Source organism: Bubalus kerabau, chromosome 14 (genome assembly GCF_029407905.1).
Source record: "Bubalus kerabau isolate K-KA32 ecotype Philippines breed swamp buffalo chromosome 14, PCC_UOA_SB_1v2, whole genome shotgun sequence".
NCBI classification, from domain to species: Eukaryota; Metazoa; Chordata; class Mammalia; order Artiodactyla; family Bovidae; genus Bubalus; species Bubalus kerabau.
This window is the reverse complement of record NC_073637.1, coordinates 39536020-39553894: the sequence shown is the minus strand read 5'-3', so window position 1 is coordinate 39553894 and position 17875 is coordinate 39536020.

The following is a 17875-nucleotide window of genomic DNA, read 5'->3' as shown; positions in this document are numbered from 1 at the left end:
ACTGGTTGGATCTCCTTGCAGTCCAAGGGACTCTCAAGAGTCTTCTCCAACACCACTTACTGGTGTATTATTTGGGGTGGGTGGGGTGGGGTGGGAAAGAAGGGAGATGGGTTAGGATAATTTTTGTTAAAATTTGGGGAAACGGTAAAACAAAGGAAGAAACAACTAATAATGATTGGGTTCTGTGTCCAGAATATTGTATCCTTTCAAAAATGTCATTGGCCACCTAAATGAAGACTGTGAGAGACTATTTAAAAGCTGTGAATGCCTGAAACTTAGAAGCCAAGGTATTCCCTGCCTGAGCTTAACGCTGTTCCCAAGAAAAGACTAAGAAGCTACCAAAAAGATACATGCATCACAACGCTCATAGCAGCATTATTCACAACAGACAAGGGAAGCAACCTAAATGTCCATCAACAGATGAATGGATAAAGATGTGGTACATATATACAATGGAATATTACTCAGCCATAAAAATAAGGAAATATTGCCATTTCCAGCAACATGGCTGAAACTAGAAATTATCATACTGAATGAAGTAAGTCAGAAAGAGAAAGTCAAATACCATATGATATCACTTATATGTGAAATCTAAAAAAAAAAAAAAAAGATACTAATGAACTTATTCACAAAACAGAAACAGACTCACAGACATAGAAAACAAATTTATGGTTACAAAGGGGGAAAGGGAAGGGGGAAGGATAAACTGGGAGTTTGGGATAAACAGATACATACTATTACATATAAAAAACAGAAAGATCCTACTGTATCTTGTAATAAACTATAATGGAAAAGAATGTGAAAATATATATATACATATATAGATATGAATCACTTTACTGTATACCAGAAACTAACACAACATTGTAAATCCACTATATTTCAATAAAAATAAATAAATAAAGCATTGAGCCTGGAGCCAGGGAGATCTGTTGGAAGAGTAATGGTCCCAGTGAATGATCACAAATGCTTGAACCAAGCCAGTGGTGTCAAGGATGGAGAAAGGGATATCAAGACATGTTTAGGAACAGAATTGAGAGGACTTGGGCTGAATGATGAATCCCTAAAGAAAGGGCAGAATCAAGAGTGGCTTGGGTAACTGCATAGAAGCTTTTTACTGAAACTGATTACAACAACAGGAGCGAGTTGGAGCAGTTAGGAGGGGCAGGTAACAGGTGCCGCTTCGGTCTCGTTAAAGTTAAGATGACTCTGAGACATCCAAGTTCAAATCTCTAGTAGCCACTGGGAGTACAGAAAAATAGTTGAGCCAGAGTTACCTGTTATATCTCCAAAAGCGGTAACTAAGGAGACAAGAGAGGATGTACACGTGGAAACAATTAGTGAACAAAGAAATGTGGAGCATTTAAGATGCTAAAATTCCTTAAGTGGGATAATCAGGGTTCAAAGAGGAGGGAGAACCATGCCAGCTAGCAGAGTAGAAAAAAGGAAGCTTGGCTATGAGGAATGGGAAGAATTTGGAAAAGCAGAGGAAGGACACTTCAGTGGTCAGAACACACACACACCAAGTCAGAAGGCAGAAGTGGAAACTTAGGCAGAAGTTAGGTTACAGAGTACAAGCATGATGACTAAAAACCCAGGGAAGAGCAGGTTACCAGGGGTCCAAACATCAGGAAGAAGAATGAAGTCTCATCACAATAGGGAACAAGAGGCTATTATACATTTTGAAGAGAAGAATGTCATGATAGAAACATTTAACCACTCAATTCAAATGTAGTCTAGCAGATTCATCCCATGCGTATTCATATCTGTGCCCAACATAAAATTATCATCTCTTCAGTAAAGCCTTTTGATCATCCACATTTATATAAAGAAATCTTAAAATGGAGAATTTCCCAAAGATATAGCGAGGTGAAGAAGCACAGTAACAGTGAAATTTCATGATGCCAAGTATCATTACAATAAATTACTCTGCCTAACGAACATGTCCACGTTCTACAGATGGTCCATTATAACAGTGTTCTGTTGAGCAGCTTATAACATGCCTTCTGTCTGAGAGATCCTGTTTAACACATGCTTTCCTTTATATTTGACCATGGGGGTCACGTGCAATGATGACTCTGAAATATTCATGAGCTACCCCAAATCTTGGATCACAGATGAATGACAGGAAAAGGAATTCCTTTTTGCTTCATTAACAGTTGAGTCAAGAATCTAATAAGGGTTTTCCTGCTCCCCTGGGTAGGACAGTTAGCTTAGGAGTCAATTTGAATAATAGGAACCCAACTTCTTCCACTCGGTTCCTCTGAGTTGAGCAGACTGACAAAATACCCCTACAAACCATCAAGGCCACTACCTCCATAGCATCACAGGTAGTCATGTGACTATGGGTGGTTGCTGTGATTGGTTCAGGAATGGATACATAACCTGAATTAACCCAGTGAGACACAGGCAGATACTACTAAGGACTGAAACAGCCCGCCTCTTCTTCCTTGCAAATTAAATTCTGACTTTCAATTATTGGGTGACCTTAGCAATATCCAAGGGTTCATATCTAGCCCCTAGGGGACAAATGTCAATAAGCCTAAAACTACCAAGTAATTGTATTCCATTTGAAAAGGATTGGTAAAGCATGAGTGTGCAAGGTAACTGACCCACGAGACCTAGAGGAGGAATTCTGTAGTTTTTTTTTGCATTCTCAAAAGACACAAGCAGGGACTTACGCCTTACTACTTTTGGACACTGTCATATGAAGATGTGATATCAGGAGCTGCTACAACCATCTGAGATTACGAGGAGGAGGCCCACAGAGAAGCTGACCAAATGCCCTCACATGATTGATGCCCTACATCAACTCATGCTGGAACTGCCTCTATCTCTGGGCTTTCTGCTGTGTGAGAAAGTAAGCCCCTTTGACCCAGTTTTCTGTCACTTGTGGCCAAAACCATCCTGAGTGATTCAGGATGAAACCTGGCACTTTTGCTGTCACTCTCGGAAAACGGAAGTTCTTCTTCCACTGATGTGACTAATCAGGTGGCATGTGACCTTGGTGCTCTTGACCTCTATCAGGGAGGCAGCAATCAGAAAAGAAAGTCAACAAGAGAAGCACTGTTTGGAGACAGACAGATGATATTATTTGAACATCTAGGTCCAGGTTTTTTCCATGAAGTTACCCCCAAATTTTTCAGTTACGTGAATCAAAAAATTTCCTTTTCCCTTCTTCCTAGTTTATGTAGCTTCTCCTCCACTTGTAATTTAAAGACATCCAACGAGTCCATTCTGAAGGAGATCAGCCCTGGGATTTCTTTGGAAGGAATGATGCTAAAGCTGAAACTCCAATACTTTGGCCACCTCATGCGAAGAGTTGACTCATTGGAAAAGACTCTGATGCTGGGAGGGATTGGGGGCAGGAGGAGAAGGGGACGCCAGAGGATGAGATGGCTGGATGGCATCACTGACTCGATGGACGTGAGTCTGGGTGAACTCTGGGAGTTGGTAATGGACAGGGAGGCCTGGCGTGCTGCAATTCATGGGGTCGCAAAGAGTCAGACATGACTGAACAACTGAACTGAACTGAACATATACACAGGTATGGAGGGAGGAAAAAAAACTAATTGAGATAACATGGAAAACCTCCAGAAGAATGTCAGGCCATAGGCAACTGATAACAACAGTGGACCCTAAATCTATGCTTTCTGTACTTCTTTTATCCTTCAGTCAAATCATCACAACCAAGAACAACATCAAGTAAGTGCCAATACTCTCCAACTCCCTCCACCTCCCCAATCCCAAATGTCCCTCAAGTTTGAAATAAGACCCAGCCAAGCATCCATACCAGCCCCAAAAACAAGGCAGAAGAAAAAGGAAGCAAGGTGGTCAATTACGTGACCTTTCCTTCCTTTCCTTCCCACTCTAAAGAAAGTTCTTTTCATGTATTAGATTCTTTTACTATAAATGATTCCCAGCTGTTTCATCCTCAACTGATGCCAAGTGGCTGAAAAAAATTCCAGCATTTTATCAATCATATCACATTCACAGGTCACATCTGGTTCAGTCCTCTGTCACAGCACATTTGGTTTATATGCTCATGTTTATCTGTGCTACAAGATTTCAAGTCCCTCAAGACTAGAAGAGTCTTCTCCATCGAACACGCAGTGCCTAATACAGTACATTGCACACTGAAGGCATCCAATAATACTTGCTGATTGAACAAGTGAATGAATTCCACCTCAAGTCTCCCTTCATTTATATGAGAAGGTAGGGGTGTTCTTTAAAGATGAGTCAGGCCGGGGAATACAAATACACCAGATTATTTATCTATCAAGAGCAGTTCTTAGCTGTAGGCAACAGAGGAAAACCCTGACTGATTAATTAGAAAAGAAATGTATTTACGAGATATTGGGTAGCACAAAAATTGTTAGGAGGTCTGGAGAACCAGTGCAAGGCTTACCTTTAAAAACAAAGCCCAATTTCACACCACAGATCTGGCCAGTTGAGGAAACCAGGACCATACTAAGCACTGGCAGAAATGCTACCTTGGCCATCAGTGTCACCAAAAACGGAGGCTCCATTCCCATTGTATCTTACATTCTTCACATGTGAATTGTAGACTCATCCAGGTGCATCTGATTGCAGAGTCTGGCTTCACATTTGCATTCTCATGGCAAAAAGACTTGAAATTTACATCTATATCTATATCGAAGAGGTAAAAACTCACTATAAGAGAGGTGTCCCTAAATATAGAAAGGCCACTCAAAAGATGATGAACAGTCATGAATGTAACACATGCTCACTACTTTGGAACTTAGAATTTTAGACACAAAGTCATCTGTATGTGTCCCACCCATATTTGGACCAAAGCCCTGAATGAGGCAATAACTGACTCCAAGTCCCTCAGAGATGGCTCTTCAGACTGTTCTCCAGTGGTCTGCTCTGCCATCAGCCACCTAGGCTGACCTTAAGGCAGTGAGGAAACCAGAAAGGAATGCAAGAAGAGTGTATGAGTTTAGTTTGAGAAATGTGTCTCACACAAGTGGTTGAAAGTAAATTATAAGGAATTTGCATCCACTAACTCACAATCTTGGGAGGCGGATGAGAAGGCAAAAAGATATGATACCAAAAGAGAGCCCAAAAGGTTGGAAGGTGTCCAACATGCTACTGGGAAAGAGCAGAGGGCAAATACTAATAGCTCCAGTAAGAATGCTAGGCCAAAGTGGAAATGACACTCAGTTGTGGATGTGTCTGGTGGTGAAAGTAAAGTCCAATGCTATAAAGAACAATATTGCATAGGAACCTGGAATGTTGGGTCCATGAGTCAAGGTAAATTGGACGTGGTCAAGGAGGAGATGGCAAGAGCGAACATCTATATCTTAGGGATCAGTGAACTAAAATGGATGGGAATGGGCAAATTTAGTTCAGATGACCTATATATCTACTACTGTGGGCAAAATCCCTTAGAAGAAATGGAGTAGTCATCATAGTCAACAAAAGAGTCTGCAATGCAGTACTTGTGTGCAATCTTAAATAGAACAGAATGATCTCAGTTCATTTCCAAGGTAAACCACTTAATATCACAGAAATCCAAGTCTCTGCCTCAATCACTGATACTGAAGAAGCTGAACAGTTCTATGAAGACCTACCAGACCACCTAGTGAAGAAGGAATTCATAGGGCCTGGACCCCATCTTAGGCCTGTTCATGCTGATCATGCTCGGCCACCTCTCCAACAGACTCTGGACTCTGTGCTTAGTGCCTATGGAAACTACAATAGAAGGATAAGACCCCTCTGGACAGGGGAATCTTGAAGATCACATCCAGGTTACTCATCGCCTAAGAGAAAACATACTCTAATCACCCCTGCCTCCAGACAGGTCATAAATTCTTTCTGTATCTATTGGAGTGTAACCTCAGGCTTATAGATTATCAACTGTTTGAACACCTAACACTTGATAACACTTGAATAATGGGGTTATTGTGATTGTATTTACCCTTCCTTTGGTTTATGTAAGTCTCAAGGAAATTGGGGTGGTGGGTTCGGATACATACACATGGGGTATAAAAGATTTTCACAAATACTCTTTGAGATCCTTGGCTAAGACGAGACTACCTTGGGCCCGCGGGTGTAATAAACTGCACTCCACTATCTGCATTGTCCTTCTGAGTGAGTTTGTTTCCCGAAAAGCATGGCTATAACATTTGATGCGTTGGCTGGCAAACTCCTCGCTTTGAGGAGACAGGTCTCATTTGAGGCCACCACAAGGCTTTGTAGCTTGAATCTCCTAGAGGGGCAAAGGCACCTCACCCCTCTGGAAGAATTCAGCCTCTCAATGCCGGGTTTCTTCGCTTTGGCAGATACTGAAGGGCAGCAAGGGAACTGAGTGCTCAGGTGGGGAGGAGCCCACCCGGTAGGGTGGAAGAGGGGGCCTGATCACCCCCCTGGGAAGGACCAGAAGGGAGACGCATAGGAAACTGGTTTAGGTTGGCGACAATAGCTGCTCAGCACTCAGGTCGACGGCTGTGCCAGGGATAAAGAAAGGGAACGTAGGGTTTAAGAAAGCCAGTTAGGAGGTGCGTCCACGCCATCGTAGGGAACGTGCGGAGCTGTCCACAGGGTTTTAGAAAGAGGATATTGATCTCCGCGTGCTCGTATTCTACCCTCCCCCAGGCGGTACCCATCTGCTATGTGACCCATCATCTCCCCTGCCAGTGGAAACAGGTAGATTGGCTTCTCGGGAAGGCCCTGGGACATGGGAATCCAGAGGTTAAAAAATGGGAGGAAGCGGATCTAAGGCCACTGTATTGGAGAATATGATTAAGAATTTTAAGGAAGGATTCAATGGAGACTATGGGAGGAAAATGACACCTGGCTGGCTCCGTACCCTTTGTGAAGTCGAATAGCCTTCAATGGGAGTTGGCTGGCCACCAGAGGGAACTATGGACTTAAATCTCATAAAGGCAGTCTATGCTATAGTTACAAGAAAGCCCAGACACCCCGACCAATTCCCTTAGACTTTTGGCTGGGAATAGCCCAAGACCCCCCACTCCCACCCCAGCCCCCTGCAATGGGCCCGTTTTTACGCTCATGGCAGGGAAGGAAAAATCTTGATGGCCCAAAAGGTAACCAAGGATGAGGAGGAAATTTTACAGGACCCTGAAGGAGATGAGCTTCCACCACCCCCGTATTGGATGATGATTCCGCCTGCTAGTAACACCGCGGCCACCGGAAGCCCAACCGGAGAAACCAGCCCGAGACCGATAAGCCTCCCGGACTCTTCAACAGTCCCGACAGCTCCACAGGTTGTAGAGCCGCCCACCTCCCGCCCCCCCCACCCCCGGGGCAGGCTCCAGCCTTAGCTGGAGGTTACAATGAGCCCACCGGACTCTACCAGCCCAGATGCTGCCACTTCGTTCCCTAAACTCTACCCTCCACTCCCGGTAAGTACTCTCAGACAAGGGGGAGGAACCACTGGAATTCAACAAAGGCTCCACTCGGCCAAAGAGCCAGAGGAAAGAAAACCCTTGCAGATGCCCCTCAGAGAAGCTCAGCAACCCCCAATGATAGGAGAGGACAGTAATTATCACCAAGTTCCTGTAACCTATCACTAGGAGCCCTTTTCGTCAACCAATATACTAAACTGGCAAAAACACACCGCCTCTTACTCGGTGGAACCCCAGGGCATGACTAGATTAATGGAGACTATTCCGCACTCATCAACCAACCTGGGACGATATAATGCAATTACTAGCATCTCTCTTTAGTACATAAGAGAGATATAGGATCAACACTGAGGCAAAGAAATGGTTACAGGAGATGGTTCCTGAGTGCACTGCTAACCCAGAGAGGTGGATAGAGCAAGACTTCCCCACTGACAGACCTAATTGGGACTACAATACAGAGGAAGGAAAAATCCAATTAGATACCGGACGGTGATTATACAAGGACTTAAAAGGGGAGCCCCGAGGCCGATGGACATGTGTAAACCAGCCGGAATAGTTCAGAAGGGAAACGAGTCACCTTCCGAATTTTACGAGAGACTTTGAGAGGCCTACGGACTCTATATGCCCATAGATCCTGAAGCTACGGGCTCCCAGATTGTTATCAATTCAGCATTTATCTCACAAGCATGTCCTGACGTAAAACGAAAGCTTCAAAAGACCGAGAGAGTTCTACCCATGTCTAGTTCTCAGCTGATTGAAATAGCAGGTAAGGTGTTCCAGAATAGGGACAGGAAAATAGAAAAGAAATATGAGAAAAGGTACAAAGACAAGCAGAGGAGAACAGACGAGAGGTTTGCAATGTTGGCTGCTGCGCTTGGAAAGTCTTCTGAAGACTTTTCCACCGCTAAAGCAAAGAAACCCCCTCTAGATTCAAGGTCAGGACAGCCCTCCAATGGGTCCCAATGAAGGCCACAGGCTCCATTACAGCCAAATCGATGCACCCAATGCTGTGGGTTCGGTCATTGGAAGAAAGAGTGCCCAGAAGAAGAAGGGAGAATAAACCCCTCCCGGTTGCAGAGCTCACTAACATAGAGACTGAATAGGGATGCTGGGGCTCAAAGACATCAGGTCCCTGAGAGCCCATGGTAACTTTAAAAATTGGGGACCAAGACACTGACTTTATGGTGGACACCGGGGCAGAATTGTCTGTGGTAACTAAACCCGTGGCGCCACTGTTTAAAAGGTCCACCGCGGTAACTGGGTTTCGGGAGAAGAAATGGTTAAGTCGTTTTTCGAGCCCAGGAAATGTCAGATGGGGGGGTCACCAAGTGACTCATGAGTTCCTCTATATCCCTGAGTGCCCAGTACCCCTGCTGGGGAGAGACTTACTCTCCAAACTGGGAGCACAAGTGACTTTCTCTCCTGAAGAGAGGCCCCTTTTTGGGTGGGCACAACAACCTACTTACTCTCCCTCTCTGTGCCTCCTCAAGACGAATGGAGGCTACATGAACCTCCTGGAGATAAACAAGACCAGGCAACAGAGTTGGATAGAAGGCAAACTCAGCTGTTCCCTGAGGTCTGGGCCGAAGATAACCCTCCTGGGCTAGCTAGACACCAAGCCCCTGTCATAATAGAACTCAAACCTGGTGCCACCCCAGTGAGAAAGCATCAATACCCAATACCCATAGAAGCCCGAATCGGGATTCTGCCTCATATCAACAGGCTAAAACAGGCAGGCATCCTGGTGGAATGTCAATCAGCCTGGAACACACCAATCTAACCAGTAAAGAAGGAAAGAGGACATTCTATAGGCCCATACAGGATTTCAGATTGGTCAATCAGGCCACTGTAACTCTGCACCTGTCTGTCCCAAACCCCTATACCTTACTTAGCCTCCTCCCACCTAAGACAAGGATCTATACTTGCTTGGACCTCAAAGATGCCTTTTTCTGTATATGCCTAGCACCTGCATCACAACCCATCTTTGCCTTTGAATGGGAGGACCCAATCAGAGACAATAAGCAGCAGCTCACTTGGACCCGCCTCCCGCGAGGATTCAAAAACGCACCAACCATCTTTGGAGAAGCCTTGGCCTCAGACCTGGAACCTTTCCAACCTGAAAGTTACAGATGTTGGCTCCTGCAATATGTGGATGACCTGTTGCTGGCCGCTGAGACCTGGGAGGAATGCTGGGAAGGGACCCAAGCGCTCCTCTAATTGCTGGCAGAGGCGGAATACTGAGTGTCAAGGGAAAAGGCACAAATCTGCAAGGAGGAGGTAAGGTATTTGGGGTGTGTCTTAAGGGAAGGCACAAGGTTGCTAGACCAATCTACAAAAGAAGTAATTCTGAGGCTCCCCACACCTTTGGGGGCAAGTCAGGGAGTTCCTAGGGGCCACTGGATTCTGCAGGATTTGAATTCCAAGGTATTCTCAAATAGCCCAGCCCCTATTTCAGCTCCTGGCAGGGCCTGAAGAAAATCCAGTAAGTTGGACTGAGAAACAGCAGAAAGCCTTTGAGGAGCTAAGACTAGCAATCACCTCTGCCCCCGCCTTGGGCTTGCCAGACCTCACCAAACCATTCACCTTATATGTGACCGAGAAAGATAAAACAGCCATGGGGGTTTTGACTCAAACCTTGGGAACATGGGACAGGCCAATAGCTTACCTTTCAAAGCGACTTGATAACGTTGCCACAGGGTGGCCTAGCTGTCTGCGGGCAGTGGCTGTGGTCGCCTTACTGGTACGTGAAGCCACAAAGCTGACTTTCAGCCAGGACCTGATCATAAAAGTCCACATGAAGTCAACACCCTCCTTCGAGGAGACCCCCACAAGTGGCTATCAAATTCCCAGATTATTCAGTACCAGGGACTGCTATGTGAAAACCCCAACTTCCGTATTGAGCCTTGCTGGGGTTTAAACCTAGCAACGCTTCTCCCAATGGGAGAAGGTGGACCTACCCACGATTGTAAGGAAGTCTTAGAGGAGGTCTATGCTAGTTGTCCAGACCTCAGAAACAGGCCAATTTCAAATCCTGACTGGACTCTGTATACTGATGGCACCAGCCTGGTAAAGCTAGGACAACAACTGTCAGGCTATGCTGTAGTCACAGAGAGGACGGTTATCGAGGGCAGCTCCTTACCACAGCACTGGTCAGCCCAGCGAGCAGAGTTATGAGCCTTAGTCCGGGCGCTGCAGTTGTCAAAGGGTAAGAGAGTGAACGTCTATACCGACTCGGGTATGCTTTCACTACAGTCCCCGTACATGGGGCGCTATACCAGGAGGGAGGCCTTCTAACAGCCAATGGAAAGGACATTAAGAATAAGGAGGAGATCCTGACTCTTTTAGACGCTGTCTGGACCCCCATGGAGGTAGCAGGCATGTACTGCCATGGGCACCAGAAGGAAGACACCCCACAGGCTCGAGGAAATAGGCTGGCTGACGAGACTGCCAGACGAGCAGCTGAGGACAGAAAGCAATCTGGGGAAATCCCCATGAGAACATTTGTCCTAGCTGAGCTACCTGAGCTGGCCCTAGACTCCCCGACATACACTGCAGCTCAAAACCAACTAGCTGAAGCGGAGGGAGCCACCCAAACAGACAAAGGATGGTGGGAGCTACCAGGTGGTGAGCTACTATTGCCCGAAGAGATGGCCCCCTCTCTGATGAGCCAAGCTTCCTATGACTCACCTAGGACATGACAAATTGGAGGAATTGATCCGAAGGTATTTTCTGGTTCCTCGCCTCTCCTCTCTATGTAGAAAGGAATCCCAAAATTGCAACGCCTGCTCTCAGATTAATGCCACTCCAGGGTGCAGACCAAAACCCCAGGCATCCAATTAAAAGGTACCCTTCCTTTTAAACATCTGGAGGTGGACTTCACTGAGATGAAACCATATTGCCATCTTCGTTATCTGTTGGTCTTGGTATGTACTTTCTCGGGATGGGTGGAGGCCTTCCCCACCTGAACTGAAAGAGCATCAGAAGTGGCTCAGAGCCTGCTTAGGGAAATAGTTCCTCGATTTGGATCCCCACCAGCATAGGATCAGATAATGGCCCAGCCTTCATATTGGATCTGATACAAGTAAGTAAAGCCATGAATATAAAAATGGAAGTTACACACTGCCTACCAGCCTCAGAGCTCTGGAATGGTAGAAAGAACTAACTGGACTTTAAAGGAGACGCTTTCTAAATGGATTATAGAAACTGTTCCTGGGTAGATTTACTTCCCATAGCCTTGCTCAAACTCAGGATGACCCCACGGTCCCACGGCTACTCTCCCTACGAAATTGTATATAGGAGGCCTCCTCCCGTAATAAGACAGATAACAACTGATATACTTCAGGTAAGAGGAGACAGAATATCACAGCAGATAGAACAACTAGGTAAGGTAATTAATCAAGTAACTAAGTTTGTGCAAGAAAGAATACCGTTCCCCTTGGGGGAGCAAATGCATGAGTTTATACCAGGGGACCAGGTATGGGTGAAAGACTGGAAACATGACCCTCTAGCCCCACGATGGAAAGGTCCTTATACTGTTGTCTTAACCACCCCTACCACAATTAAAGTTGCAGGCATTGCCCCTTGGATCCATCACACCAGAGCGAAGAAGGCATACCATGCTGAACCAGAAGACGCCAAGTGGACCACCCAGTAGGACCTCACCAACCCACGGGAAACCAAGATCATCCTGAAGAGGAAGAAGAAAACAAGGTCCTGGATGAGCCCTCTATAGGATGGCACTGGGTAAATGACTCCTGCTACTCGGCCTCACCAATGCAATTCTGAACCTGACCACTGTTCCTGCACAGGACATCTTCTTCATCTCATGGGCACATTCTTATGTGGACTTCCACAACTCCTCCAATTGTTGGGTATGTGGGGCTATGCCCATGTCAGTAATGGATGGACTCCCCTGGTGGGTGTTACCACTTCGTTATGGAGACTTTATACCACTATGTTCCTTCTTGGAACAACAGAAAGAAACTTTCCTTTCTCTCACCAATCATAACCTTTCTTTGCTCTCCTGGTGTAAGAAAAAGCCATCAATGGGCCTGGGACATAGGGTTACATTTAACATGAGCACTAGTCTTATGGAGGTAACAAGGGCTTATACCTCATATATGAAAAATAAAAAGGAGAAGGGCTCCTTTACAAAAGGGGGCGGGCCTCCCAGTACCTTGAGCAATACTATCAGGTCTGGGATGAATATTTCTGGATGACTCCTGAGAAAGGACAGTTAATTGTTCCTGCTACTATTTGCTGGGAACAAAAAGAACACAAAGTTGGATTTGGAGACTGCCCCCTAGACCCAAAAGAATGAAAATATATGGGTTATTTGTACCCTGAACAATGTAAACAAATCTTGGAAGTTACTTATCACCCCAATCGTTCTGTTCAGTGGCCCCGTTCCAACTGGAAATATAATCCTGGAATCCGCTGGGTAGCCCCCAACAGGACCCAGTGGCTCTATGGGCTTAACTTACGGCTGTGGTTACCAGTTGGCTCGGTAGGGCATTGCACACTAGGATTTGCTTTTGCCCATAGCAGTATTAAGCCTAGCCTACACCAACCTCCAGTAAACCTGCCCTATCTGCATGAAAGATGAACATGATCCATGTTCCAATGGTATGACTATCTGACTGCCTTGTTTGTACCCTCTATAGGGACAACGGATATCATGGTTAAGGTAGAGGCCTTAGCTTATTTTAATAAACAGGCCCTCTTAGACAGTACAAAAGCCATTCAAGCTTTGAACGAAGAACAAATTCAGATGAGGAGGGCAGTAATTCAAAATAGGATGCCATTAGACATACTCACTGGAGAAGGCAATGGCACCCCACTCCAGTACTCTTGCCTGGAAAATCCCATGGATGGAGGAGCCTAGTAGGCTGCAGTCCATGGGGTCGCTAAGAGTCGGACACGACTGAGCGACTTCACTTTCACTTTTCACTTTCATGCATTGGAGAAGGAAATGGCATCCCACTCCAGTGTTCTTGCCTGGAGAATCCCAGGGACGGGGGAGCCTGGTGGGCTGCCGTCTATGGGGTCGCACAGAGTCGGACACGACTGAAGTGACTTAGCAGCAGCAGTAACTTCTCCCCTGGAGAAGGAAATGGCAACCCACTCCAGTATCCTTACCTGGAGAATCCCATGGACGGAGGAGCCTGATAGGCTATAGCCCACGGGGTCGCAAAGAGTTGGACGTGACTGAGTGACTTTTTACTTACTTTTTACTAGACATACTCACAGCAGCCCAGGGGTGGACTTGTGCCATAATTAAAGTCGAATGTTGTGTATACATCGCTGACCTTTCTGGAAATGTATCTACTGCCTTGAAGGATATGCAAAATCAAGTGAAAGCCATGTCTAATGAAAATATTCCCTTTTGGACTTCGGTCCTTTCCTGGGTAAAGGGAGACTGGTGGAAAACTATTTTAATTGTTGTTATAGTAATCTTAATCATACTGCTTTGTGGGCCCTACTTCTTACAATGCCTTGTGAATTTTGTAACCCAGAGGTTGATAGCATTCTCTCATGTGGGTGGCCGGAGGACTAAGGTGCAATATATCTCAATGAATGATGCTCGTTACGGAAACTAAGAGCATCAAGAGGAGGTAATTTTAAGAAGGAATTCATAGGGCCTGGACCCCATCTTAGGCCTGTTCATGCTGATCATGCTTGGCCACCTCTCCAACGGACTCTGGATTCTGCTTAGTGCCTATGAAAACTACAATAGAAGGATAAGACCCCCTCTGGACAGGGGAATCTTGAAGATCACATCCAGGTTACTCATCATGTAAGAGAAAACATACTCTAATCACCCCTGCCTCCGGACAAAGTCATAAATTCTTTCTGTATCTATCGGAGTTTATTGATTATTAACTGTTTGAACACCTAACACTTGATAACACTTGAATAATGGGGTTATTGTGATTGTATTTACCCTTCCTTTGTTTTATGTAAGTCTCAAGGAAATTGGGGTGGTGAGTTCGGATACGTACACATGGGGTATAAAAGATTTTCACAAATGCTGGTCGGGATCCTTGGCTAATAGGAGACTCTGCCTTGGGACAGCCGGTATAATAAACTGCACTCCACTATCTGCATTGTCCTTCTGAATGAGTTTGTTTCCCAGAATGCATGGCTATAACACTAGAACTAACATCAAAAAAAGACATCCTTTTCATCATAGAGGACTGGAATGCAAAAGTAGGAAGTCAAGAGACATTGGAGTAACAGGAAAGTTTGGCCATGGAGTACAAGGTGAAGCCGGGCAAGGGTTAACAAAGTTTTGTCAAGAGAACATGCTGATCATAGCAAACACCCTTTTTAACAAAACAAGAGATGACTCTACACATAGACATCACCAAATGATCAATACCAAAATTAGACTGATTATATTTCCTGCGGCCAAAGATGGAGAAGCTCTACACAGACAGCAAAACAAGACCTGGAGTCTTTATTGCAAAAATTCAGGTTTAAATTGAAGAAAGTAGGAAAAACCACTAGGCCATTCAGGTATGACCTAAATCAAATCCCTTAAGATTATATGGTAAGGGTGGTGAATAGATTCAAAGGATTAGATCTAGTACACAGAGTGCCTGAATAACTATGGACAGTTTCATAACACTTTACAGGAGGCAGTGACCTAAACCATCCCCAAGAAAAAGAAATGCAATAAGGCAAAAAGTTTGTCTGAGGAGGTTTTACAAATAGCTGAGGAAAGAAGAGAAGTGAAAAGCAAGGGAGAAAGGAAAATATATACTCAACTGAATGCAGAGTTCCAGAGAACAGCAAGGAGAGCTAAGAAGGCCTTCTTAAAATGAACAATTTAAAGAAATAGAAGAAAACAATAGAACGGGAAAGACTAGTGATCTCTTCAAGAAAATTGGAGATATCAAGGGAATATTTCATTCAAAGATGGGCATGATAAAGGACAGGAACAGTAGGACCTAACAGAGGCAGAAGAGATTTAGAAGAGGTGGCAAGAATATACAGAAGTATACAAAAAAGGTCTTAATGACCAAGATAACCATGATGGTCTGGTCACTCACCTAGAGCCAGACATCCTGAAGTGTGAAGTCAAGTGGGCCTTAGGAAACATTACTACAAAGTTAGCAGAAGTGATGGAATTCCAGCTGAGCTATTTAAAACCCTAAAAGATGATGCTGTTAAAGTGCTGCATTCAATATGCCAGCAAATTTGGTAAACTAGCAGTAGCCATAGGACTGGAAAAGGTCAGTTTTCATTCTAATCCAAAAGAAGGGCAATGCCAAAGAGTGTTTCAACTACCATACAGTTCAGTCACTCAGTCGTGTCCGACTCTTTGCAACCCCATGGACTAAAGCACACCAGGCTTCCCTGTCTATTACCAACTCCCAGAGCTTGCTCAAATTCATGTCCATCGAGCCGGTGATGCCATCCAACCATCTCATCCTCTGTCGTCCCCTTCTCTTCCTGCCTTCAATCTTCCCCAGCATCAGGATAACTACCATACAAGGGCACTCATTTCACATGCAAGCAAGGTTATACTCAAAATCCTTTAAGCTAGGCTTCAGCAGTACATGAACCAAGAACTTAAAGATAGATGTAGAAGCTGGATTTTAAAAAAGGTGAAGAACCAGAAATCAAATTGCCAACATTTGTTGGATCACAGAGAAATCAAGGTAATTCTAGAAAAACATCTGTTTCTGCTTCATTGACTATGCTAAAGCCTTTGACTGTATGGATCACATTAACAAACTGAGGAAGTTCTTTAAGATATGAGAATACCAGACCCCTTACCTGTCTCCTGAGAAACCTGTATACAGGTCACAAAGCAACAGTTAGAATCAGACATGGGACAACTGACTGGTTCGAAATTGGGAAAGGAGTACAACATGGTTGTATTTTGTCACCCTGCTTATTTAACTTCTATGCAAAGTACCTCGTGTCCAAGGCCAGGCTGGGTGGACCACAAGCTGGAATCAAGACTGCTGGAGAAATATCAATAACCTCAGATATGCAGATGATACCACTCTAGTGGTAGAAAGTGAAAAGGAACTAAAGAGCATCAAGAAGCATTAAGAAGTGAAGAAAGCTGGCTTAAAACTCAACATTCAAAAATACTAAGATCATGGCATCTGGTCCCATCATTTCATGGCAAATGGGAAAAAAGTGGAGGCAGTGACAGATCTTATTTTCTTGGGCTCCAAAATCACTGAGGATGGTGATTGGAACCATGAAATTAAAAGATGCTCACTCCTTGGAAGCAAAGCTATGACAAACCTAGACAGCATATTAAAAAGCAGAGACATCACTTTCCCAACAAAGGTCCATATACTCAAAGCTATGGTTTTTCCTGTAGTCATGTACGTATGTGAGAGCTGGACTATAAAGAAGGCTGAGGATGAAAGAACTGATGGTCTCAAATTGTGGTGCTGTGGTGCTTGTCTCCCTTGGACAGAAAGGAGATCAAACCAGTCAATCCTAAAGGAAATCAATCCTAAATTTTCATTGGAAGGACTAATGCTGAAGCTCCAATCTTTTGGCCACCTGATGTGAAGAGCAGACTCATTAGAAAAGACCCTGATTCTGAGAAAGACTGAAAGCAGAAGGAGAAAGAGTTGACAGAAAATGAGATGGTTAGATAGCATCACTGACTCAATGGACCTGAATTTGAAAAGCTCTGGGAGACAATGGATGGCAGAGGAAACTGGAGTGCTTCAATCCATGGGGTTGCAAAGAGTCAGACATGATTTAGTGACTGAATAACAGCAACAACATATCAAGGAAATCAAACAGCAAAGAATGCTGTTCAACAGGGATGGAACACCATTGCTGACCCAGCTCCATACCTCCCCACCTTCTCTGATGGACCCCGTTGCATTCTGACAACATTTTTAGTTTTAAGTCCTCTGGCACTTGTGTATTTAAACCTTCTCAGCTAAAACAACAAAGTATTTTTATTTCTGTATCTATCTTTTCATTTTCCAAATGTTTATTATGACAGATTCTCCAAAAATGCTTCTTGAACAACACAACAGACTTTACAAAAGCTTAAACTGTCTATAATCTCTGCCAATATTGATCTGAACCCCGTGTATCACAATTGCTGAGAAAGCCTTGTTTCCTGTGAAATAACTTCAATAATTACAGCATGCCACATAATACATATAATGCTCTTTAACCAGCATAACTACGTTTACCCTCACAGGCACTCGTTTTCTGTAATTACTGCTTATATGAAAATAAACCTCGGCTGAAAGCAAGGGAAAAAAATCAGTGCAAAATAACACCTCTAACTTGCCAACCCTGCAGAGATGTTTACCAGTATGCACACACCATTTCTGTGTGCTGCCCACTGAGACAGCACTAACAGGTCACAAATTCCTCTAAGAATAATCTTACTGACAAAGGCAACGAAATGAAATTGAAAAGTGCTGTCAGCTCAGCGATTTGCCGACAAATTATCCACAATAATCAGTGACTCCTGACTTCAG